The sequence below is a fragment of the Schistocerca gregaria genome, chromosome 8 (assembly GCF_023897955.1).
Source record: "Schistocerca gregaria isolate iqSchGreg1 chromosome 8, iqSchGreg1.2, whole genome shotgun sequence".
Taxonomy (NCBI): Eukaryota; Metazoa; Arthropoda; class Insecta; order Orthoptera; family Acrididae; genus Schistocerca; species Schistocerca gregaria.
Window position 1 is genome coordinate 110,725,302 of NC_064927.1, and position 21,245 is coordinate 110,746,546.

Below are 21,245 nucleotides of genomic sequence, written 5' to 3' on the forward strand. Positions count from 1 at the left end.
GCAGCAAAGTGAATATGGCTAATTGAGAGCGTTTGGCTGTAGCCCCAGTGGCGCAATTGGTTAGCGCACGGTACTTATAAGGCAGTAGCCGTGAGCAATGCCGGGGTTGTGAGTTCGAGCCTCACGTGGGGCATACTTTTATGTCGTAACAGCTGACAGCATCTGGAGGCTAGATTTCAGATGTATCAGCTACGCCAACAAGTTTAATGTGCATTATATGCGGTAGGTGCGTCTTCCTCGGTAGTATAGTGGTTAGTATCCCCGCCTGTCACGCGGGAGACCGGGGTTCGATTCCCCGCCGGGGAGGCGCGACTTTTATCTCACAAATCTGCTCGAGTGTTGCGCGTGTGGGGTGGAAGAGCATTAACTTTGCCATTAACTTGCTGCAAAATGCTACATCGTAGGAAGTAGTTCTCGCATTCCTCACACTTTCTAATTATGGGGTTCGCTGTTAATGCCGACTCTCCACGCGTAGTAATCGATCTCGACACAATCAGCAAAAGATATAATTTTAGCAGAGCGTGGTTTCGATCCACGGACCTCTGGGTTATGGGCCCAGCACGCTTCCACTGCGCCACTCTGCTGTGTGGGGGTGTTCTAGCTCTTCGTCACATCACGTGGGACACTTGGACAGTGTTGTCTGCGTGGCTTTCACACGCGTACATTTAATTGCGCAACATCTCCTACAGCTCTCAGCTTGACTTGTCTCGACTTTGCTCGACTGACGCTACGCTGACGCTTGCAGGCAGCGGCATTTACCACCATCACCTCGACATGCAGCTGCGAGATGCACAGGAATAACACTGCACTCCTCGATGCGGCGACATACGAAATCCACTGCCGAGCTGCGCGTTGGCAACTAACAAAATGCCGACAGTGCCAGGATCAGAAGCTGGAATCTTCCGATCCGTTGTCAGACGCGTTATCCCTTGCGCCATAGGGCCACGGACTGTGTCTCGTTCTACGAGACAAGTGCACCTCTCTAAGAAACGTGTTCTTCAGGGCTCTGCAAGCTCCCAAGGAAGGCACTTCTCGTCCAGCGGCGTGGTCGCGGTGCGCTTGCAGAGCTTGGACCTTGCCACATATCTGCGCCCGCTGTTCGACAGGTAGCAGGAGGCAAGGCGCGCGTTTTTCTGCGTTTTTTCGTTGACTAGAGGCAGTTGATGTGCATGTAAGCGTAGCATATGAAACACGAATAGCACGAAGCATTCGTAGTTAGGTGCCAAAGTCGCAGTGTGGCCGCAGGTGGCGATCGTATGTATTTGTGGCCACCACTGGTTTGCAGCAAAGTGAATATGGCTAATTGAGAGCGTTTGGCTGTAGCCCCAGTGGCGCAATTGGTTAGCGCACGGTACTTATAAGGCAGTAGCCGTGAGCAATGCCGGGGTTGTAATTCGAGCCTCACCTGGGGCATACTTTTATGTCGTAACAGCTGACAGCATCTGGAGGCTAGATTTCAGATGTATCAGCTACGCCAACAAGTTTAATGTGCATTATATGCGGTAGGTGCGTCTTCCTCGGTAGTATAGTGGTTAGTATCCCCGCCTGTCACGCGGGAGACCGGGGTTCGATTCCCCGCCGGGGAGGCGCGACTTTTATCTCACAAATCTGCTCGAGTGTTGCGCGTGTGGGGTGGAAGAGCATTAACTTTGCCATTAACTTGCTGCAAAATGCTACATCGTAGGAAGTAGTTCTCGCATTCCTCACACTTTCTAATTATGGGGTTCGCTGTTAATGCCGACTCTCCACGCGTAGTAATCGATCTCGACACAATCAGCAAAAGATATAATTTTAGCAGAGCGTGGTTTCGATCCACGGACCTCTGGGTTATGGGCCCAGCACGCTTCCACTGCGCCACTCTGCTGTGTGGGGGTGTTCTAGCTCTTCGTCACATCACGTGGGACACTTGGACAGTGTTGTCTGCGTGGCTTTCACACGCGTACATTTAATTGCGCAACATCTCCTACAGCTCTCAGCTTGACTTGTCTCGACTTTGCTCGACTGACGCTACGCTGACGCTTGCAGGCAGCGGCATTTACCACCATCACCTCGACATGCAGCTGCGAGATGCACAGGAATAACACTGCACTCCTCGATGCGGCGACATACGAAATCCACTGCCGAGCTGCGCGTTGGCAACTAACAAAATGCCGACAGTGCCAGGATCAGAAGCTGGAATCTTCCGATCCGTTGTCAGACGCGTTATCCCTTGCGCCATAGGGCCACGGACTGTGTCTCGTTCTACGAGACAAGTGCACCTCTCTAAGAAACGTGTTCTTCAGGGCTCTGCAAGCTCCCAAGGAAGGCACTTCTCGTCCAGCGGCGTGGTCGCGGTGCGCTTGCAGAGCTTGGACCTTGCCACATATCTGCGCCCGCTGTTCGACAGGTAGCAGGAGGCAAGGCGCGCGTTTTTCTGCGTTTTTTCGTTGACTAGAGGCAGTTGATGTGCATGTAAGCGTAGCATATGAAACACGAATAGCACGAAGCATTCGTAGTTAGGTGCCAAAGTCGCAGTGTGGCCGCAGGTGGCGATCGTATGTATTTGTGGCCACCACTGGTTTGCAGCAAAGTGAATATGGCTAATTGAGAGCGTTTGGCTGTAGCCCCAGTGGCGCAATTGGTTAGCGCACGGTACTTATAAGGCAGTAGCCGTGAGCAATGCCGGGGTTGTAATTCGAGCCTCACCTGGGGCATACTTTTATGTCGTAACAGCTGACAGCATCTGGAGGCTAGATTTCAGATGTATCAGCTACGCCAACAAGTTTAATGTGCATTATATGCGGTAGGTGCGTCTTCCTCGGTAGTATAGTGGTTAGTATCCCCGCCTGTCACGCGGGAGACCGGGGTTCGATTCCCCGCCGGGGAGGCGCGACTTTTATCTCACAAATCTGCTCGAGTGTTGCGCGTGTGGGGTGGAAGAGCATTAACTTTGCCATTAACTTGCTGCAAAATGCTACATCGTAGGAAGTAGTTCTCGCATTCCTCACACTTTCTAATTATGGGGTTCGCTGTTAATGCCGACTCTCCACGCGTAGTAATCGATCTCGACACAATCAGCAAAAGATATAATTTTAGCAGAGCGTGGTTTCGATCCACGGACCTCTGGGTTATGGGCCCAGCACGCTTCCACTGCGCCACTCTGCTGTGTGGGGGTGTTCTAGCTCTTCGTCACATCACGTGGGACACTTGGACAGTGTTGTCTGCGTGGCTTTCACACGCGTACATTTAATTGCGCAACATCTCCTACAGCTCTCAGCTTGACTTGTCTCGACTTTGCTCGACTGACGCTACGCTGACGCTTGCAGGCAGCGGCATTTACCACCATCACCTCGACATGCAGCTGCGAGATGCACAGGAATAACACTGCACTCCTCGATGCGGCGACATACGAAATCCACTGCCGAGCTGCGCGTTGGCAACTAACAAAATGCCGACAGTGCCAGGATCAGAAGCTGGAATCTTCCGATCCGTTGTCAGACGCGTTATCCCTTGCGCCATAGGGCCACGGACTGTGTCTCGTTCTACGAGACAAGTGCACCTCTCTAAGAAACGTGTTCTTCAGGGCTCTGCAAGCTCCCAAGGAAGGCACTTCTCGTCCAGCGGCGTGGTCGCGGTGCGCTTGCAGAGCTTGGACCTTGCCACATATCTGCGCCCGCTGTTCGACAGGTAGCAGGAGGCAAGGCGCGCGTTTTTCTGCGTTTTTTCGTTGACTAGAGGCAGTTGATGTGCATGTAAGCGTAGCATATGAAACACGAATAGCACGAAGCATTCGTAGTTAGGTGCCAAAGTCGCAGTGTGGCCGCAGGTGGCGATCGTATGTATTTGTGGCCACCACTGGTTTGCAGCAAAGTGAATATGGCTAATTGAGAGCGTTTGGCTGTAGCCCCAGTGGCGCAATTGGTTAGCGCACGGTACTTATAAGGCAGTAGCCGTGAGCAATGCCGGGGTTGTGAGTTCGAGCCTCACGTGGGGCATACTTTTATGTCGTAACAGCTGACAGCATCTGGAGGCTAGATTTCAGATGTATCAGCTACGCCAACAAGTTTAATGTGCATTATATGCGGTAGGTGCGTCTTCCTCGGTAGTATAGTGGTTAGTATCCCCGCCTGTCACGCGGGAGACCGGGGTTCGATTCCCCGCCGGGGAGGCGCGACTTTTATCTCACAAATCTGCTCGAGTGTTGCGCGTGTGGGGTGGAAGAGCATTAACTTTGCCATTAACTTGCTGCAAAATGCTACATCGTAGGAAGTAGTTCTCGCATTCCTCACACTTTCTAATTATGGGGTTCGCTGTTAATGCCGACTCTCCACGCGTAGTAATCGATCTCGACACAATCAGCAAAAGATATAATTTTAGCAGAGCGTGGTTTCGATCCACGGACCTCTGGGTTATGGGCCCAGCACGCTTCCACTGCGCCACTCTGCTGTGTGGGGGTGTTCTAGCTCTTCGTCACATCACGTGGGACACTTGGACAGTGTTGTCTGCGTGGCTTTCACACGCGTACATTTAATTGCGCAACATCTCCTACAGCTCTCAGCTTGACTTGTCTCGACTTTGCTCGACTGACGCTACGCTGACGCTTGCAGGCAGCGGCATTTACCACCATCACCTCGACATGCAGCTGCGAGATGCACAGGAATAACACTGCACTCCTCGATGCGGCGACATACGAAATCCACTGCCGAGCTGCGCGTTGGCAACTAACAAAATGCCGACAGTGCCAGGATCAGAAGCTGGAATCTTCCGATCCGTTGTCAGACGCGTTATCCCTTGCGCCATAGGGCCACGGACTGTGTCTCGTTCTACGAGACAAGTGCACCTCTCTAAGAAACGTGTTCTTCAGGGCTCTGCAAGCTCCCAAGGAAGGCACTTCTCGTCCAGCGGCGTGGTCGCGGTGCGCTTGCAGAGCTTGGACCTTGCCACATATCTGCGCCCGCTGTTCGACAGGTAGCAGGAGGCAAGGCGCGCGTTTTTCTGCGTTTTTTCGTTGACTAGAGGCAGTTGATGTGCATGTAAGCGTAGCATATGAAACACGAATAGCACGAAGCATTCGTAGTTAGGTGCCAAAGTCGCAGTGTGGCCGCAGGTGGCGATCGTATGTATTTGTGGCCACCACTGGTTTGCAGCAAAGTGAATATGGCTAATTGAGAGCGTTTGGCTGTAGCCCCAGTGGCGCAATTGGTTAGCGCACGGTACTTATAAGGCAGTAGCCGTGAGCAATGCCGGGGTTGTAATTCGAGCCTCACCTGGGGCATACTTTTATGTCGTAACAGCTGACAGCATCTGGAGGCTAGATTTCAGATGTATCAGCTACGCCAACAAGTTTAATGTGCATTATATGCGGTAGGTGCGTCTTCCTCGGTAGTATAGTGGTTAGTATCCCCGCCTGTCACGCGGGAGACCGGGGTTCGATTCCCCGCCGGGGAGGCGCGACTTTTATCTCACAAATCTGCTCGAGTGTTGCGCGTGTGGGGTGGAAGAGCATTAACTTTGCCATTAACTTGCTGCAAAATGCTACATCGTAGGAAGTAGTTCTCGCATTCCTCACACTTTCTAATTATGGGGTTCGCTGTTAATGCCGACTCTCCACGCGTAGTAATCGATCTCGACACAATCAGCAAAAGATATAATTTTAGCAGAGCGTGGTTTCGATCCACGGACCTCTGGGTTATGGGCCCAGCACGCTTCCACTGCGCCACTCTGCTGTGTGGGGGTGTTCTAGCTCTTCGTCACATCACGTGGGACACTTGGACAGTGTTGTCTGCGTGGCTTTCACACGCGTACATTTAATTGCGCAACATCTCCTACAGCTCTCAGCTTGACTTGTCTCGACTTTGCTCGACTGACGCTACGCTGACGCTTGCAGGCAGCGGCATTTACCACCATCACCTCGACATGCAGCTGCGAGATGCACAGGAATAACACTGCACTCCTCGATGCGGCGACATACGAAATCCACTGCCGAGCTGCGCGTTGGCAACTAACAAAATGCCGACAGTGCCAGGATCAGAAGCTGGAATCTTCCGATCCGTTGTCAGACGCGTTATCCCTTGCGCCATAGGGCCACGGACTGTGTCTCGTTCTACGAGACAAGTGCACCTCTCTAAGAAACGTGTTCTTCAGGGCTCTGCAAGCTCCCAAGGAAGGCACTTCTCGTCCAGCGGCGTGGTCGCGGTGCGCTTGCAGAGCTTGGACCTTGCCACATATCTGCGCCCGCTGTTCGACAGGTAGCAGGAGGCAAGGCGCGCGTTTTTCTGCGTTTTTTCGTTGACTAGAGGCAGTTGATGTGCATGTAAGCGTAGCATATGAAACACGAATAGCACGAAGCATTCGTAGTTAGGTGCCAAAGTCGCAGTGTGGCCGCAGGTGGCGATCGTATGTATTTGTGGCCACCACTGGTTTGCAGCAAAGTGAATATGGCTAATTGAGAGCGTTTGGCTGTAGCCCCAGTGGCGCAATTGGTTAGCGCACGGTACTTATAAGGCAGTAGCCGTGAGCAATGCCGGGGTTGTGAGTTCGAGCCTCACCTGGGGCATACTTTTATGTCGTAACAGCTGACAGCATCTGGAGGCTAGATTTCAGATGTATCAGCTACGCCAACAAGTTTAATGTGCATTATATGCGGTAGGTGCGTCTTCCTCGGTAGTATAGTGGTTAGTATCCCCGCCTGTCACGCGGGAGACCGGGGTTCGATTCCCCGCCGGGGAGGCGCGACTTTTATCTCACAAATCTGCTCGAGTGTTGCGCGTGTGGGGTGGAAGAGCATTAACTTTGCCATTAACTTGCTGCAAAATGCTACATCGTAGGAAGTAGTTCTCGCATTCCTCACACTTTCTAATTATGGGGTTCGCTGTTAATGCCGACTCTCCACGCGTAGTAATCGATCTCGACACAATCAGCAAAAGATATAATTTTAGCAGAGCGTGGTTTCGATCCACAGACCTCTGGGTTATGGGCCCAGCACGCTTCCACTGCGCCACTCTGCTGTGTGGGGGTGTTCTAGCTCTTCGTCACATCACGTGGGACACTTGGACAGTGTTGTCTGCGTGGCTTTCACACGCGTACATTTAATTGCGCAACATCTCCTACAGCTCTCAGCTTGACTTGTCTCGACTTTGCTCGACTGACGCTACGCTGACGCTTGCAGGCAGCGGCATTTACCACCATCACCTCGACATGCAGCTGCGAGATGCACAGGAATAACACTGCACTCCTCGATGCGGCGACATACGAAATCCACTGCCGAGCTGCGCGTTGGCAACTAACAAAATGCCGACAGTGCCAGGATCAGAAGCTGGAATCTTCCGATCCGTTGTCAGACGCGTTATCCCTTGCGCCATAGGGCCACGGACTGTGTCTCGTTCTACGAGACAAGTGCACCTCTCTAAGAAACGTGTTCTTCAGGGCTCTGCAAGCTCCCAAGGAAGGCACTTCTCGTCCAGCGGCGTGGTCGCGGTGCGCTTGCAGAGCTTGGACCTTGCCACATATCTGCGCCCGCTGTTCGACAGGTAGCAGGAGGCAAGGCGCGCGTTTTTCTGCGTTTTTTCGTTGACTAGAGGCAGTTGATGTGCATGTAAGCGTAGCATATGAAACACGAATAGCACGAAGCATTCGTAGTTAGGTGCCAAAGTCGCAGTGTGGCCGCAGGTGGCGATCGTATGTATTTGTGGCCACCACTGGTTTGCAGCAAAGTGAATATGGCTAATTGAGAGCGTTTGGCTGTAGCCCCAGTGGCGCAATTGGTTAGCGCACGGTACTTATAAGGCAGTAGCCGTGAGCAATGCCGGGGTTGTGAGTTCGAGCCTCACCTGGGGCATACTTTTATGTCGTAACAGCTGACAGCATCTGGAGGCTAGATTTCAGATGTATCAGCTACGCCAACAAGTTTAATGTGCATTATATGCGGTAGGTGCGTCTTCCTCGGTAGTATAGTGGTTAGTATCCCCGCCTGTCACGCGGGAGACCGGGGTTCGATTCCCCGCCGGGGAGGCGCGACTTTTATCTCACAAATCTGCTCGAGTGTTGCGCGTGTGGGGTGGAAGAGCATTAACTTTGCCATTAACTTGCTGCAAAATGCTACATCGTAGGAAGTAGTTCTCGCATTCCTCACACTTTCTAATTATGGGGTTCGCTGTTAATGCCGACTCTCCACGCGTAGTAATCGATCTCGACACAATCAGCAAAAGATATAATTTTAGCAGAGCGTGGTTTCGATCCACGGACCTCTGGGTTATGGGCCCAGCACGCTTCCACTGCGCCACTCTGCTGTGTGGGGGTGTTCTAGCTCTTCGTCACATCACGTGGGACACTTGGACAGTGTTGTCTGCGTGGCTTTCACACGCGTACATTTAATTGCGCAACATCTCCTACAGCTCTCAGCTTGACTTGTCTCGACTTTGCTCGACTGACGCTACGCTGACGCTTGCAGGCAGCGGCATTTACCACCATCACCTCGACATGCAGCTGCGAGATGCACAGGAATAACACTGCACTCCTCGATGCGGCGACATACGAAATCCACTGCCGAGCTGCGCGTTGGCAACTAACAAAATGCCGACAGTGCCAGGATCAGAAGCTGGAATCTTCCGATCCGTTGTCAGACGCGTTATCCCTTGCACCATAGGGCCACGGACTGTGTCTCGTTCTACGAGACAAGTGCACCTCTCTAAGAAACGTGTTCTTCAGGGCTCTGCAAGCTCCCAAGGAAGGCACTTCTCGTCCAGCGGCGTGGTCGCGGTGCGCTTGCAGAGCTTGGACCTTGCCACATATCTGCGCCCGCTGTTCGACAGGTAGCAGGAGGCAAGGCGCGCGTTTTTCTGCGTTTTTTCGTTGACTAGAGGCAGTTGATGTGCATGTAAGCGTAGCATATGAAACACGAATAGCACGAAGCATTCGTAGTTAGGTGCCAAAGTCGCAGTGTGGCCGCAGGTGGCGATCGTATGTATTTGTGGCCACCACTGGTTTGCAGCAAAGTGAATATGGCTAATTGAGAGCGTTTGGCTGTAGCCCCAGTGGCGCAATTGGTTAGCGCACGGTACTTATAAGGCAGTAGCCGTGAGCAATGCCGGGGTTGTGAGTTCGAGCCTCACCTGGGGCATACTTTTATGTCGTAACAGCTGACAGCATCTGGAGGCTAGATTTCAGATGTATCAGCTACGCCAACAAGTTTAATGTGCATTATATGCGGTAGGTGCGTCTTCCTCGGTAGTATAGTGGTTAGTATCCCCGCCTGTCACGCGGGAGACCGGGGTTCGATTCCCCGCCGGGGAGGCGCGACTTTTATCTCACAAATCTGCTCGAGTGTTGCGCGTGTGGGGTGGAAGAGCATTAACTTTGCCATTAACTTGCTGCAAAATGCTACATCGTAGGAAGTAGTTCTCGCATTCCTCACACTTTCTAATTATGGGGTTCGCTGTTAATGCCGACTCTCCACGCGTAGTAATCGATCTCGACACAATCAGCAAAAGATATAATTTTAGCAGAGCGTGGTTTCGATCCACGGACCTCTGGGTTATGGGCCCAGCACGCTTCCACTGCGCCACTCTGCTGTGTGGGGGTGTTCTAGCTCTTCGTCACATCACGTGGGACACTTGGACAGTGTTGTCTGCGTGGCTTTCACACGCGTACATTTAATTGCGCAACATCTCCTACAGCTCTCAGCTTGACTTGTCTCGACTTTGCTCGACTGACGCTACGCTGACGCTTGCAGGCAGCGGCATTTACCACCATCACCTCGACATGCAGCTGCGAGATGCACAGGAATAACACTGCACTCCTCGATGCGGCGACATACGAAATCCACTGCCGAGCTGCGCGTTGGCAACTAACAAAATGCCGACAGTGCCAGGATCAGAAGCTGGAATCTTCCGATCCGTTGTCAGACGCGTTATCCCTTGCGCCATAGGGCCACGGACTGTGTCTCGTTCTACGAGACAAGTGCACCTCTCTAAGAAACGTGTTCTTCAGGGCTCTGCAAGCTCCCAAGGAAGGCACTTCTCGTCCAGCGGCGTGGTCGCGGTGCGCTTGCAGAGCTTGGACCTTGCCACATATCTGCGCCCGCTGTTCGACAGGTAGCAGGAGGCAAGGCGCGCGTTTTTCTGCGTTTTTTCGTTGACTAGAGGCAGTTGATGTGCATGTAAGCGTAGCATATGAAACACGAATAGCACGAAGCATTCGTAGTTAGGTGCCAAAGTCGCAGTGTGGCCGCAGGTGGCGATCGTATGTATTTGTGGCCACCACTGGTTTGCAGCAAAGTGAATATGGCTAATTGAGAGCGTTTGGCTGTAGCCCCAGTGGCGCAATTGGTTAGCGCACGGTACTTATAAGGCAGTAGCCGTGAGCAATGCCGGGGTTGTAATTCGAGCCTCACCTGGGGCATACTTTTATGTCGTAACAGCTGACAGCATCTGGAGGCTAGATTTCAGATGTATCAGCTACGCCAACAAGTTTAATGTGCATTATATGCGGTAGGTGCGTCTTCCTCGGTAGTATAGTGGTTAGTATCCCCGCCTGTCACGCGGGAGACCGGGGTTCGATTCCCCGCCGGGGAGGCGCGACTTTTATCTCACAAATCTGCTCGAGTGTTGCGCGTGTGGGGTGGAAGAGCATTAACTTTGCCATTAACTTGCTGCAAAATGCTACATCGTAGGAAGTAGTTCTCGCATTCCTCACACTTTCTAATTATGGGGTTCGCTGTTAATGCCGACTCTCCACGCGTAGTAATCGATCTCGACACAATCAGCAAAAGATATAATTTTAGCAGAGCGTGGTTTCGATCCACGGACCTCTGGGTTATGGGCCCAGCACGCTTCCACTGCGCCACTCTGCTGTGTGGGGGTGTTCTAGCTCTTCGTCACATCACGTGGGACACTTGGACAGTGTTGTCTGCGTGGCTTTCACACGCGTACATTTAATTGCGCAACATCTCCTACAGCTCTCAGCTTGACTTGTCTCGACTTTGCTCGACTGACGCTACGCTGACGCTTGCAGGCAGCGGCATTTACCACCATCACCTCGACATGCAGCTGCGAGATGCACAGGAATAACACTGCACTCCTCGATGCGGCGACATACGAAATCCACTGCCGAGCTGCGCGTTGGCAACTAACAAAATGCCGACAGTGCCAGGATCAGAAGCTGGAATCTTCCGATCCGTTGTCAGACGCGTTATCCCTTGCGCCATAGGGCCACGGACTGTGTCTCGTTCTACGAGACAAGTGCACCTCTCTAAGAAACGTGTTCTTCAGGGCTCTGCAAGCTCCCAAGGAAGGCACTTCTCGTCCAGCGGCGTGGTCGCGGTGCGCTTGCAGAGCTTGGACCTTGCCACATATCTGCGCCCGCTGTTCGACAGGTAGCAGGAGGCAAGGCGCGCGTTTTTCTGCGTTTTTTCGTTGACTAGAGGCAGTTGATGTGCATGTAAGCGTAGCATATGAAACACGAATAGCACGAAGCATTCGTAGTTAGGTGCCAAAGTCGCAGTGTGGCCGCAGGTGGCGATCGTATGTATTTGTGGCCACCACTGGTTTGCAGCAAAGTGAATATGGCTAATTGAGAGCGTTTGGCTGTAGCCCCAGTGGCGCAATTGGTTAGCGCACGGTACTTATAAGGCAGTAGCCGTGAGCAATGCCGGGGTTGTAATTCGAGCCTCACCTGGGGCATACTTTTATGTCGTAACAGCTGACAGCATCTGGAGGCTAGATTTCAGATGTATCAGCTACGCCAACAAGTTTAATGTGCATTATATGCGGTAGGTGCGTCTTCCTCGGTAGTATAGTGGTTAGTATCCCCGCCTGTCACGCGGGAGACCGGGGTTCGATTCCCCGCCGGGGAGGCGCGGCTTTTATCTCACAAATCTGCTCGAGTGTTGCGCGTGTGGGGTGGAAGAGCATTAACTTTGCCATTAACTTGCTGCAAAATGCTACATCGTAGGAAGTAGTTCTCGCATTCCTCACACTTTCTAATTATGGGGTTCGCTGTTAATGCCGACTCTCCACGCGTAGTAATCGATCTCGACACAATCAGCAAAAGATATAATTTTAGCAGAGCGTGGTTTCGATCCACGGACCTCTGGGTTATGGGCCCAGCACGCTTCCACTGCGCCACTCTGCTGTGTGGGGGTGTTCTAGCTCTTCGTCACATCACGTGGGACACTTGGACAGTGTTGTCTGCGTGGCTTTCACACGCGTACATTTAATTGCGCAACATCTCCTACAGCTCTCAGCTTGACTTGTCTCGACTTTGCTCGACTGACGCTACGCTGACGCTTGCAGGCAGCGGCATTTACCACCATCACCTCGACATGCAGCTGCGAGATGCACAGGAATAACACTGCACTCCTCGATGCGGCGACATACGAAATCCACTGCCGAGCTGCGCGTTGGCAACTAACAAAATGCCGACAGTGCCAGGATCAGAAGCTGGAATCTTCCGATCCGTTGTCAGACGCGTTATCCCTTGCGCCATAGGGCCACGGACTGTGTCTCGTTCTACGAGACAAGTGCACCTCTCTAAGAAACGTGTTCTTCAGGGCTCTGCAAGCTCCCAAGGAAGGCACTTCTCGTCCAGCGGCGTGGTCGCGGTGCGCTTGCAGAGCTTGGACCTTGCCACATATCTGCGCCCGCTGTTCGACAGGTAGCAGGAGGCAAGGCGCGCGTTTTTCTGCGTTTTTTCGTTGACTAGAGGCAGTTGATGTGCATGTAAGCGTAGCATATGAAACACGAATAGCACGAAGCATTCGTAGTTAGGTGCCAAAGTCGCAGTGTGGCCGCAGGTGGCGATCGTATGTATTTGTGGCCACCACTGGTTTGCAGCAAAGTGAATATGGCTAATTGAGAGCGTTTGGCTGTAGCCCCAGTGGCGCAATTGGTTAGCGCACGGTACTTATAAGGCAGTAGCCGTGAGCAATGCCGGGGTTGTAATTCGAGCCTCACCTGGGGCATACTTTTATGTCGTAACAGCTGACAGCATCTGGAGGCTAGATTTCAGATGTATCAGCTACGCCAACAAGTTTAATGTGCATTATATGCGGTAGGTGCGTCTTCCTCGGTAGTATAGTGGTTAGTATCCCCGCCTGTCACGCGGGAGACCGGGGTTCGATTCCCCGCCGGGGAGGCGCGACTTTTATCTCACAAATCTGCTCGAGTGTTGCGCGTGTGGGGTGGAAGAGCATTAACTTTGCCATTAACTTGCTGCAAAATGCTACATCGTAGGAAGTAGTTCTCGCATTCCTCACACTTTCTAATTATGGGGTTCGCTGTTAATGCCGACTCTCCACGCGTAGTAATCGATCTCGACACAATCAGCAAAAGATATAATTTTAGCAGAGCGTGGTTTCGATCCACGGACCTCTGGGTTATGGGCCCAGCACGCTTCCACTGCGCCACTCTGCTGTGTGGGGGTGTTCTAGCTCTTCGTCACATCACGTGGGACACTTGGACAGTGTTGTCTGCGTGGCTTTCACACGCGTACATTTAATTGCGCAACATCTCCTACAGCTCTCAGCTTGACTTGTCTCGACTTTGCTCGACTGACGCTACGCTGACGCTTGCAGGCAGCGGCATTTACCACCATCACCTCGACATGCAGCTGCGAGATGCACAGGAATAACACTGCACTCCTCGATGCGGCGACATACGAAATCCACTGCCGAGCTGCGCGTTGGCAACTAACAAAATGCCGACAGTGCCAGGATCAGAAGCTGGAATCTTCCGATCCGTTGTCAGACGCGTTATCCCTTGCGCCATAGGGCCACGGACTGTGTCTCGTTCTACGAGACAAGTGCACCTCTCTAAGAAACGTGTTCTTCAGGGCTCTGCAAGCTCCCAAGGAAGGCACTTCTCGTCCAGCGGCGTGGTCGCGGTGCGCTTGCAGAGCTTGGACCTTGCCACATATCTGCGCCCGCTGTTCGACAGGTAGCAGGAGGCAAGGCGCGCGTTTTTCTGCGTTTTTTCGTTGACTAGAGGCAGTTGATGTGCATGTAAGCGTAGCATATGAAACACGAATAGCACGAAGCATTCGTAGTTAGGTGCCAAAGTCGCAGTGTGGCCGCAGGTGGCGATCGTATGTATTTGTGGCCACCACTGGTTTGCAGCAAAGTGAATATGGCTAATTGAGAGCGTTTGGCTGTAGCCCCAGTGGCGCAATTGGTTAGCGCACGGTACTTATAAGGCAGTAGCCGTGAGCAATGCCGGGGTTGTAATTCGAGCCTCACCTGGGGCATACTTTTATGTCGTAACAGCTGACAGCATCTGGAGGCTAGATTTCAGATGTATCAGCTACGCCAACAAGTTTAATGTGCATTATATGCGGTAGGTGCGTCTTCCTCGGTAGTATAGTGGTTAGTATCCCCGCCTGTCACGCGGGAGACCGGGGTTCGATTCCCCGCCGGGGAGGCGCGACTTTTATCTCACAAATCTGCTCGAGTGTTGCGCGTGTGGGGTGGAAGAGCATTAACTTTGCCATTAACTTGCTGCAAAATGCTACATCGTAGGAAGTAGTTCTCGCATTCCTCACACTTTCTAATTATGGGGTTCGCTGTTAATGCCGACTCTCCACGCGTAGTAATCGATCTCGACACAATCAGCAAAAGATATAATTTTAGCAGAGCGTGGTTTCGATCCACGGACCTCTGGGTTATGGGCCCAGCACGCTTCCACTGCGCCACTCTGCTGTGTGGGGGTGTTCTAGCTCTTCGTCACATCACGTGGGACACTTGGACAGTGTTGTCTGCGTGGCTTTCACACGCGTACATTTAATTGCGCAACATCTCCTACAGCTCTCAGCTTGACTTGTCTCGACTTTGCTCGACTGACGCTACGCTGACGCTTGCAGGCAGCGGCATTTACCACCATCACCTCGACATGCAGCTGCGAGATGCACAGGAATAACACTGCACTCCTCGATGCGGCGACATACGAAATCCACTGCCGAGCTGCGCGTTGGCAACTAACAAAATGCCGACAGTGCCAGGATCAGAAGCTGGAATCTTCCGATCCGTTGTCAGACGCGTTATCCCTTGCGCCATAGGGCCACGGACTGTGTCTCGTTCTACGAGACAAGTGCACCTCTCTAAGAAACGTGTTCTTCAGGGCTCTGCAAGCTCCCAAGGAAGGCACTTCTCGTCCAGCGGCGTGGTCGCGGTGCGCTTGCAGAGCTTGGACCTTGCCACATATCTGCGCCCGCTGTTCGACAGGTAGCAGGAGGCAAGGCGCGCGTTTTTCTGCGTTTTTTCGTTGACTAGAGGCAGTTGATGTGCATGTAAGCGTAGCATATGAAACACGAATAGCACGAAGCATTCGTAGTTAGGTGCCAAAGTCGCAGTGTGGCCGCAGGTGGCGATCGTATGTATTTGTGGCCACCACTGGTTTGCAGCAAAGTGAATATGGCTAATTGAGAGCGTTTGGCTGTAGCCCCAGTGGCGCAATTGGTTAGCGCACGGTACTTATAAGGCAGTAGCCGTGAGCAATGCCGGGGTTGTGAGTTCGAGCCTCACCTGGGGCATACTTTTATGTCGTAACAGCTGACAGCATCTGGAGGCTAGATTTCAGATGTATCAGCTACGCCAACAAGTTTAATGTGCATTATATGCGGTAGGTGCGTCTTCCTCGGTAGTATAGTGGTTAGTATCCCCGCCTGTCACGCGGGAGACCGGGGTTCGATTCCCCGCCGGGGAGGCGCGACTTTTATCTCACAAATCTGCTCGAGTGTTGCGCGTGTGGGGTGGAAGAGCATTAACTTTGCCATTAACTTGCTGCAAAATGCTACATCGTAGGAAGTAGTTCTCGCATTCCTCACACTTTCTAATTATGGGGTTCGCTGTTAATGCCGACTCTCCACGCGTAGTAATCGATCTCGACACAATCAGCAAAAGATATAATTTTAGCAGAGCGTGGTTTCGATCCACGGACCTCTGGGTTATGGGCCCAGCACGCTTCCACTGCGCCACTCTGCTGTGTGGGGGTGTTCTAGCTCTTCGTCACATCACGTGGGACACTTGGACAGTGTTGTCTGCGTGGCTTTCACACGCGTACATTTAATTGCGCAACATCTCCTACAGCTCTCAGCTTGACTTGTCTCGACTTTGCTCGACTGACGCTACGCTGACGCTTGCAGGCAGCGGCATTTACCACCATCACCTCGACATGCAGCTGCGAGATGCACAGGAATAACACTGCACTCCTCGATGCGGCGACATACGAAATCCACTGCCGAGCTGCGCGTTGGCAACTAACAAAATGCCGACAGTGCCAGGATCAGAAGCTGGAATCTTCCGATCCGTTGTCAGACGCGTTATCCCTTGCGCCATAGGGCCACGGACTGTGTCTCGTTCTACGAGACAAGTGCACCTCTCTAAGAAACGTGTTCTTCAGGGCTCTGCAAGCTCCCAAGGAAGGCACTTCTCGTCCAGCGGCGTGGTCGCGGTGCGCTTGCAGAGCTTGGACCTTGCCACATATCTGCGCCCGCTGTTCGACAGGTAGCAGGAGGCAAGGCGCGCGTTTTTCTGCGTTTTTTCGTTGACTAGAGGCAGTTGATGTGCATGTAAGCGTAGCATATGAAACACGAATAGCACGAAGCATTCGTAGTTAGGTGCCAAAGTCGCAGTGTGGCCGCAGGTGGCGATCGTATGTATTTGTGGCCACCACTGGTTTGCAGCAAAGTGAATATGGCTAATTGAGAGCGTTTGGCTGTAGCCCCAGTGGCGCAATTGGTTAGCGCACGGTACTTATAAGGCAGTAGCCGTGAGCAATGCCGGGGTTGTAATTCGAGCCTCACCTGGGGCATACTTTTATGTCGTAACAGCTGACAGCATCTGGAGGCTAGATTTCAGATGTATCAGCTACGCCAACAAGTTTAATGTGCATTATATGCGGTAGGTGCGTCTTCCTCGGTAGTATAGTGGTTAGTATCCCCGCCTGTCACGCGGGAGACCGGGGTTCGATTCCCCGCCGGGGAGGCGCGACTTTTATCTCACAAATCTGCTCGAGTGTTGCGCGTGTGGGGTGGAAGAGCATTAACTTTGCCATTAACTTGCTGCAAAATGCTACATCGTAGGAAGTAGTTCTCGCATTCCTCACACTTTCTAATTATGGGGTTCGCTGTTAATGCCGACTCTCCACGCGTAGTAATCGATCTCGACACAATCAGCAAAAGATATAATTTTAGCAGAGCGTGGTTTCGATCCACGGACCTCTGGGTTATGGGCCCAGCACGCTTCCACTGCGCCACTCTGCTGTGTGGGGGTGTTCTAGCTCTTCGTCACATCACGTGGGACACTTGGACAGTGTTGTCTGCGTGGCTTTCACACGCGTACATTTAATTGCGCAACATCTCCTACAGCTCTCAGCTTGACTTGTCTCGACTTTGCTCGACTGACGCTACGCTGACGCTTGCAGGCAGCGGCATTTACCACCATCACCTCGACATGCAGCTGCGAGATGCACAGGAATAACACTGCACTCCTCGATGCGGCGACATACGAAATCCACTGCCGAGCTGCGCGTTGGCAACTAACAAAATGCCGACAGTGCCAGGATCAGAAGCTGGAATCTTCCGATCCGTTGTCAGACGCGTTATCCCTTGCGCCATAGGGCCACGGACTGTGTCTCGTTCTACGAGACAAGTGCACCTCTCTAAGAAACGTGTTCTTCAGGGCTCTGCAAGCTCCCAAGGAAGGCACTTCTCGTCCAGCGGCGTGGTCGCGGTGCGCTTGCAGAGCTTGGACCTTGCCACATATCTGCGCCCGCTGTTCGACAGGTAGCAGGAGGCAAGGCGCGCGTTTTTCTGCGTTTTTTCGTTGACTAGAGGCAGTTGATGTGCATGTAAGCGTAGCATATGAAACACGAATAGCACGAAGCATTCGTAGTTAGGTGCCAAAGTCGCAGTGTGGCCGCAGGTGGCGATCGTATGTATTTGTGGCCACCACTGGTTTGCAGCAAAGTGAATATGGCTAATTGAGAGCGTTTGGCTGTAGCCCCAGTGGCGCAATTGGTTAGCGCACGGTACTTATAAGGCAGTAGCCGTGAGCAATGCCGGGGTTGTAATTCGAGCCTCACCTGGGGCATACTTTTATGTCGTAACAGCTGACAGCATCTGGAGGCTAGATTTCAGATGTATCAGCTACGCCAACAAGTTTAATGTGCATTATATGCGGTAGGTGCGTCTTCCTCGGTAGTATAGTGGTTAGTATCCCCGCCTGTCACGCGGGAGACCGGGGTTCGATTCCCCGCCGGGGAGGCGCGACTTTTATCTCACAAATCTGCTCGAGTGTTGCGCGTGTGGGGTGGAAGAGCATTAACTTTGCCATTAACTTGCTGCAAAATGCTACATCGTAGGAAGTAGTTCTCGCATTCCTCACACTTTCTAATTATGGGGTTCGCTGTTAATGCCGACTCTCCACGCGTAGTAATCGATCTCGACACAATCAGCAAAAGATATAATTTTAGCAGAGCGTGGTTTCGATCCACGGACCTCTGGGTTATGGGCCCAGCACGCTTCCACTGCGCCACTCTGCTGTGTGGGGGTGTTCTAGCTCTTCGTCACATCACGTGGGACACTTGGACAGTGTTGTCTGCGTGGCTTTCACACGCGTACATTTAATTGCGCAACATCTCCTACAGCTCTCAGCTTGACTTGTCTCGACTTTGCTCGACTGACGCTACGCTGACGCTTGCAGGCAGCGGCATTTACCACCATCACCTCGACATGCAGCTGCGAGATGCACAGGAATAACACTGCACTCCTCGATGCGGCGACATACGAAATCCACTGCCGAGCTGCGCGTTGGCAACTAACAAAATGCCGACAGTGCCAGGATCAGAAGCTGGAATCTTCCGATCCGTTGTCAGACGCGTTATCCCTTGCGCCATAGGGCCACGGACTGTGTCTCGTTCTACGAGACAAGTGCACCTCTCTAAGAAACGTGTTCTTCAGGGCTCTGCAAGCTCCCAAGGAAGGCACTTCTCGTCCAGCGGCGTGGTCGCGGTGCGCTTGCAGAGCTTGGACCTTGCCACATATCTGCGCCCGCTGTTCGACAGGTAGCAGGAGGCAAGGCGCGCGTTTTTCTGCGTTTTTTCGTTGACTAGAGGCAGTTGATGTGCATGTAAGCGTAGCATATGAAACACGAATAGCACGAAGCATTCGTAGTTAGGTGCCAAAGTCGCAGTGTGGCCGCAGGTGGCGATCGTATGTATTTGTGGCCACCACTGGTTTGCAGCAAAGTGAATATGGCTAATTGAGAGCGTTTGGCTGTAGCCCCAGTGGCGCAATTGGTTAGCGCACGGTACTTATAAGGCAGTAGCCGTGTGCAATGCCGGGGTTGTAATTCGAGCCTCACCTGGGGCATACTTTTATGTCGTAACAGCTGACAGCATCTGGAGGCTAGATTTCAGATGTATCAGCTACGCCAACAAGTTTAATGTGCATTATATGCGGTAGGTGCGTCTTCCTCGGTAGTATAGTGGTTAGTATCCCCGCCTGTCACGCGGGAGACCGGGGTTCGATTCCCCGCCGGGGAGGCGCGACTTTTATCTCACAAATCTGCTCGAGTGTTGCGCGTGTGGGGTGGAAGAGCATTAACTTTGCCATTAACTTGCTGCAAAATGCTACATCGTAGGAAGTAGTTCTCGCATTCCTCACACTTTCTAATTATGGGGTTCGCTGTTAATGCCGACTCTCCACGCGTAGTAATCGATCTCGACACAATCAGCAAAAGATATAATTTTAGCAGAGCGTGGTTTCGATCCACGGACCTCTGGGTTATGGGCCCAGCACGCTTCCACTGCGCCACTCTGCTGTGTGGGGGTGTTCTAGCTCTTCGTCACATCACGTGGGACACTTGGACAGTGTTGTCTGCGTGGCTTTCACACGCGTACATTTAATTGCGCAACATCTCCTACAGCTCTCAGCTTGACTTGTCTCGACTTTGCTCGACTGACGCTACGCTGACGCTTGCAGGCAGCGGCATTTACCACCATCACCTCGACATGCAGCTGCGAGATGCACAGGAATAACACTGCACTCCTCGATGCGGCGACATACGAAATCCACTGCCGAGCTGCGCGTTGGCAACTAACAAAATGCCGACAGTGCCAGGATCAGAAGCTGGAATCTTCCGATCCGTTGTCAGACGCGTTATCCCTTGCGCCATAGGGCCACGGACTGTGTCTCGTTCTACGAGACAAGTGCACCTCTCTAAGAAACGTGTTCTTCAGGGCTCTGCAAGCTCCCAAGGAAGGCACTTCTCGTCCAGCGGCGTGGTCGCGGTGCGCTTGCAGAGCTTGGACCTTGCCACATATCTGCGCCCGCTGTTCGACAGGTAGCAGGAGGCAAGGCGCGCGTTTTTCTGCGTTTTTTCGTTGACTAGAGGCAGTTGATGTGCATGTAAGCTTAGCATATGAAACACGAATAGCACGAAGCATTCGTAGTTAGGTGCCAAAGTCGCAGTGTGGCCGCAGGTGGCGATCGTATGTATTTGTGGCCACCACTGGTTTGCAGCAAAGTGAATATGGCTAATTGAGAGCGTTTGGCTGTAGCCCCAGTGGCGCAATTGGTTAGCGCACGGTACTTATAAGGCAGTAGCCGTGAGCAATGCCGGGGTTGTGAGTTCGAGCCTCACCTGGGGCATACTTTTATGTCGTAACAGCTGACAGCATCTGGAGGCTAGATTTCAGATGTATCAGCTACGCCAACAAGTTTAATGTGCATTATATGCGGTAGGTGCGTCTTCCTCGGTAGTATAGTGGTTAGTATCCCCGCCTGTCACGCGGGAGACCGGGGTTCGATTCCCCGCCGGGGAGGCGCGATTTTTATCTCACAAATCTGCTCGAGTGTTGCGCGTGTGGGGTGGAAGAGCATTAACTTTGCCATTAACTTGCTGCAAAATGCTACATCGTAGGAAGTAGTTCTCGCATTCCTCACACTTTCTAATTATGGGGTTCGCTGTTAATGCCGACTCTCCACGCGTAGTAATCGATCTCGACACAATCAGCAAAAGATATAATTTTAGCAGAGCGTGGTTTCGATCCACGGACCTCTGGGTTATGGGCCCAGCACGCTTCCACTGCGCCACTCTGCTGTGTGGGGGTGTTCTAGCTCTTCGTCACATCACGTGGGACACTTGGACAGTGTTGTCTGCGTGGCTTTCACACGCGTACATTTAATTGCGCAACATCTCCTACAGCTCTCAGCTTGACTTGTCTCGACTTTGCTCGACTGACGCTACGCTGACGCTTGCAGGCAGCGGCATTTAC

At 52.6% G+C, this 21,245-nt stretch overlaps 41 non-coding genes across 41 annotated transcripts; 24 read left to right on the forward strand and 17 right to left on the reverse strand.

Annotated features, from left to right (window-relative positions):
• Positions 1-41: 41 nt before the first annotated feature.
• On the forward strand, positions 42-133 carry Trnai-uau (transfer RNA isoleucine (anticodon UAU)). The gene is given in 2 exon segments: positions 42-79; positions 98-133. It is a non-coding gene; the product is annotated as a tRNA-Ile (tRNA).
• A 101-nt stretch (positions 134-234) lies between these two features.
• Positions 235-306, forward strand: Trnad-guc (transfer RNA aspartic acid (anticodon GUC)). The gene has a single exon. It is a non-coding gene; the product is annotated as a tRNA-Asp (tRNA).
• A 206-nt stretch (positions 307-512) lies between these two features.
• Trnam-cau (transfer RNA methionine (anticodon CAU)) lies at positions 513-584 on the reverse strand. Its single transcript has one exon. It is a non-coding gene; the product is annotated as a tRNA-Met (tRNA).
• Positions 585-1,514: 930 nt separating this feature from the next.
• Trnad-guc (transfer RNA aspartic acid (anticodon GUC)) lies at positions 1,515-1,586 on the forward strand. Its single transcript has one exon. It is a non-coding gene; the product is annotated as a tRNA-Asp (tRNA).
• Positions 1,587-1,792: 206 nt separating this feature from the next.
• Trnam-cau (transfer RNA methionine (anticodon CAU)) lies at positions 1,793-1,864 on the reverse strand. Its single transcript has one exon. It is a non-coding gene; the product is annotated as a tRNA-Met (tRNA).
• A 930-nt stretch (positions 1,865-2,794) lies between these two features.
• Positions 2,795-2,866, forward strand: Trnad-guc (transfer RNA aspartic acid (anticodon GUC)). Its single transcript has one exon. It is a non-coding gene; the product is annotated as a tRNA-Asp (tRNA).
• Positions 2,867-3,072: 206 nt separating this feature from the next.
• On the reverse strand, positions 3,073-3,144 carry Trnam-cau (transfer RNA methionine (anticodon CAU)). The gene has a single exon. It is a non-coding gene; the product is annotated as a tRNA-Met (tRNA).
• A 738-nt stretch (positions 3,145-3,882) lies between these two features.
• Trnai-uau (transfer RNA isoleucine (anticodon UAU)) lies at positions 3,883-3,974 on the forward strand. Its single transcript is given in 2 exon segments — positions 3,883-3,920; positions 3,939-3,974. It is a non-coding gene; the product is annotated as a tRNA-Ile (tRNA).
• A 101-nt stretch (positions 3,975-4,075) lies between these two features.
• Trnad-guc (transfer RNA aspartic acid (anticodon GUC)) lies at positions 4,076-4,147 on the forward strand. The gene has a single exon. It is a non-coding gene; the product is annotated as a tRNA-Asp (tRNA).
• A 206-nt stretch (positions 4,148-4,353) lies between these two features.
• Trnam-cau (transfer RNA methionine (anticodon CAU)) lies at positions 4,354-4,425 on the reverse strand. The gene has a single exon. It is a non-coding gene; the product is annotated as a tRNA-Met (tRNA).
• A 930-nt stretch (positions 4,426-5,355) lies between these two features.
• Trnad-guc (transfer RNA aspartic acid (anticodon GUC)) lies at positions 5,356-5,427 on the forward strand. The gene has a single exon. It is a non-coding gene; the product is annotated as a tRNA-Asp (tRNA).
• A 206-nt stretch (positions 5,428-5,633) lies between these two features.
• Positions 5,634-5,705, reverse strand: Trnam-cau (transfer RNA methionine (anticodon CAU)). Its single transcript has one exon. It is a non-coding gene; the product is annotated as a tRNA-Met (tRNA).
• A 738-nt stretch (positions 5,706-6,443) lies between these two features.
• On the forward strand, positions 6,444-6,535 carry Trnai-uau (transfer RNA isoleucine (anticodon UAU)). Its single transcript is given in 2 exon segments — positions 6,444-6,481; positions 6,500-6,535. It is a non-coding gene; the product is annotated as a tRNA-Ile (tRNA).
• A 101-nt stretch (positions 6,536-6,636) lies between these two features.
• Trnad-guc (transfer RNA aspartic acid (anticodon GUC)) lies at positions 6,637-6,708 on the forward strand. Its single transcript has one exon. It is a non-coding gene; the product is annotated as a tRNA-Asp (tRNA).
• Positions 6,709-6,914: 206 nt separating this feature from the next.
• On the reverse strand, positions 6,915-6,986 carry Trnam-cau (transfer RNA methionine (anticodon CAU)). Its single transcript has one exon. It is a non-coding gene; the product is annotated as a tRNA-Met (tRNA).
• Positions 6,987-7,724: 738 nt separating this feature from the next.
• On the forward strand, positions 7,725-7,816 carry Trnai-uau (transfer RNA isoleucine (anticodon UAU)). Its single transcript is given in 2 exon segments — positions 7,725-7,762; positions 7,781-7,816. It is a non-coding gene; the product is annotated as a tRNA-Ile (tRNA).
• Positions 7,817-7,917: 101 nt separating this feature from the next.
• Trnad-guc (transfer RNA aspartic acid (anticodon GUC)) lies at positions 7,918-7,989 on the forward strand. The gene has a single exon. It is a non-coding gene; the product is annotated as a tRNA-Asp (tRNA).
• A 206-nt stretch (positions 7,990-8,195) lies between these two features.
• On the reverse strand, positions 8,196-8,267 carry Trnam-cau (transfer RNA methionine (anticodon CAU)). The gene has a single exon. It is a non-coding gene; the product is annotated as a tRNA-Met (tRNA).
• A 738-nt stretch (positions 8,268-9,005) lies between these two features.
• Positions 9,006-9,097, forward strand: Trnai-uau (transfer RNA isoleucine (anticodon UAU)). The gene is given in 2 exon segments: positions 9,006-9,043; positions 9,062-9,097. It is a non-coding gene; the product is annotated as a tRNA-Ile (tRNA).
• Positions 9,098-9,198: 101 nt separating this feature from the next.
• Positions 9,199-9,270, forward strand: Trnad-guc (transfer RNA aspartic acid (anticodon GUC)). The gene has a single exon. It is a non-coding gene; the product is annotated as a tRNA-Asp (tRNA).
• A 206-nt stretch (positions 9,271-9,476) lies between these two features.
• Positions 9,477-9,548, reverse strand: Trnam-cau (transfer RNA methionine (anticodon CAU)). The gene has a single exon. It is a non-coding gene; the product is annotated as a tRNA-Met (tRNA).
• A 930-nt stretch (positions 9,549-10,478) lies between these two features.
• Trnad-guc (transfer RNA aspartic acid (anticodon GUC)) lies at positions 10,479-10,550 on the forward strand. Its single transcript has one exon. It is a non-coding gene; the product is annotated as a tRNA-Asp (tRNA).
• Positions 10,551-10,756: 206 nt separating this feature from the next.
• On the reverse strand, positions 10,757-10,828 carry Trnam-cau (transfer RNA methionine (anticodon CAU)). The gene has a single exon. It is a non-coding gene; the product is annotated as a tRNA-Met (tRNA).
• Positions 10,829-11,758: 930 nt separating this feature from the next.
• On the forward strand, positions 11,759-11,830 carry Trnad-guc (transfer RNA aspartic acid (anticodon GUC)). The gene has a single exon. It is a non-coding gene; the product is annotated as a tRNA-Asp (tRNA).
• A 206-nt stretch (positions 11,831-12,036) lies between these two features.
• Trnam-cau (transfer RNA methionine (anticodon CAU)) lies at positions 12,037-12,108 on the reverse strand. Its single transcript has one exon. It is a non-coding gene; the product is annotated as a tRNA-Met (tRNA).
• A 930-nt stretch (positions 12,109-13,038) lies between these two features.
• Positions 13,039-13,110, forward strand: Trnad-guc (transfer RNA aspartic acid (anticodon GUC)). Its single transcript has one exon. It is a non-coding gene; the product is annotated as a tRNA-Asp (tRNA).
• Positions 13,111-13,316: 206 nt separating this feature from the next.
• On the reverse strand, positions 13,317-13,388 carry Trnam-cau (transfer RNA methionine (anticodon CAU)). Its single transcript has one exon. It is a non-coding gene; the product is annotated as a tRNA-Met (tRNA).
• Positions 13,389-14,318: 930 nt separating this feature from the next.
• Positions 14,319-14,390, forward strand: Trnad-guc (transfer RNA aspartic acid (anticodon GUC)). The gene has a single exon. It is a non-coding gene; the product is annotated as a tRNA-Asp (tRNA).
• A 206-nt stretch (positions 14,391-14,596) lies between these two features.
• On the reverse strand, positions 14,597-14,668 carry Trnam-cau (transfer RNA methionine (anticodon CAU)). The gene has a single exon. It is a non-coding gene; the product is annotated as a tRNA-Met (tRNA).
• A 738-nt stretch (positions 14,669-15,406) lies between these two features.
• Positions 15,407-15,498, forward strand: Trnai-uau (transfer RNA isoleucine (anticodon UAU)). Its single transcript is given in 2 exon segments — positions 15,407-15,444; positions 15,463-15,498. It is a non-coding gene; the product is annotated as a tRNA-Ile (tRNA).
• Positions 15,499-15,599: 101 nt separating this feature from the next.
• Trnad-guc (transfer RNA aspartic acid (anticodon GUC)) lies at positions 15,600-15,671 on the forward strand. Its single transcript has one exon. It is a non-coding gene; the product is annotated as a tRNA-Asp (tRNA).
• A 206-nt stretch (positions 15,672-15,877) lies between these two features.
• Positions 15,878-15,949, reverse strand: Trnam-cau (transfer RNA methionine (anticodon CAU)). The gene has a single exon. It is a non-coding gene; the product is annotated as a tRNA-Met (tRNA).
• Positions 15,950-16,879: 930 nt separating this feature from the next.
• Positions 16,880-16,951, forward strand: Trnad-guc (transfer RNA aspartic acid (anticodon GUC)). The gene has a single exon. It is a non-coding gene; the product is annotated as a tRNA-Asp (tRNA).
• A 206-nt stretch (positions 16,952-17,157) lies between these two features.
• Positions 17,158-17,229, reverse strand: Trnam-cau (transfer RNA methionine (anticodon CAU)). The gene has a single exon. It is a non-coding gene; the product is annotated as a tRNA-Met (tRNA).
• A 930-nt stretch (positions 17,230-18,159) lies between these two features.
• Positions 18,160-18,231, forward strand: Trnad-guc (transfer RNA aspartic acid (anticodon GUC)). Its single transcript has one exon. It is a non-coding gene; the product is annotated as a tRNA-Asp (tRNA).
• A 206-nt stretch (positions 18,232-18,437) lies between these two features.
• Positions 18,438-18,509, reverse strand: Trnam-cau (transfer RNA methionine (anticodon CAU)). The gene has a single exon. It is a non-coding gene; the product is annotated as a tRNA-Met (tRNA).
• A 930-nt stretch (positions 18,510-19,439) lies between these two features.
• On the forward strand, positions 19,440-19,511 carry Trnad-guc (transfer RNA aspartic acid (anticodon GUC)). The gene has a single exon. It is a non-coding gene; the product is annotated as a tRNA-Asp (tRNA).
• Positions 19,512-19,717: 206 nt separating this feature from the next.
• On the reverse strand, positions 19,718-19,789 carry Trnam-cau (transfer RNA methionine (anticodon CAU)). Its single transcript has one exon. It is a non-coding gene; the product is annotated as a tRNA-Met (tRNA).
• A 738-nt stretch (positions 19,790-20,527) lies between these two features.
• Trnai-uau (transfer RNA isoleucine (anticodon UAU)) lies at positions 20,528-20,619 on the forward strand. Its single transcript is given in 2 exon segments — positions 20,528-20,565; positions 20,584-20,619. It is a non-coding gene; the product is annotated as a tRNA-Ile (tRNA).
• A 101-nt stretch (positions 20,620-20,720) lies between these two features.
• Trnad-guc (transfer RNA aspartic acid (anticodon GUC)) lies at positions 20,721-20,792 on the forward strand. Its single transcript has one exon. It is a non-coding gene; the product is annotated as a tRNA-Asp (tRNA).
• A 206-nt stretch (positions 20,793-20,998) lies between these two features.
• Trnam-cau (transfer RNA methionine (anticodon CAU)) lies at positions 20,999-21,070 on the reverse strand. Its single transcript has one exon. It is a non-coding gene; the product is annotated as a tRNA-Met (tRNA).
• Positions 21,071-21,245: the final 175 nt, after the last annotated feature.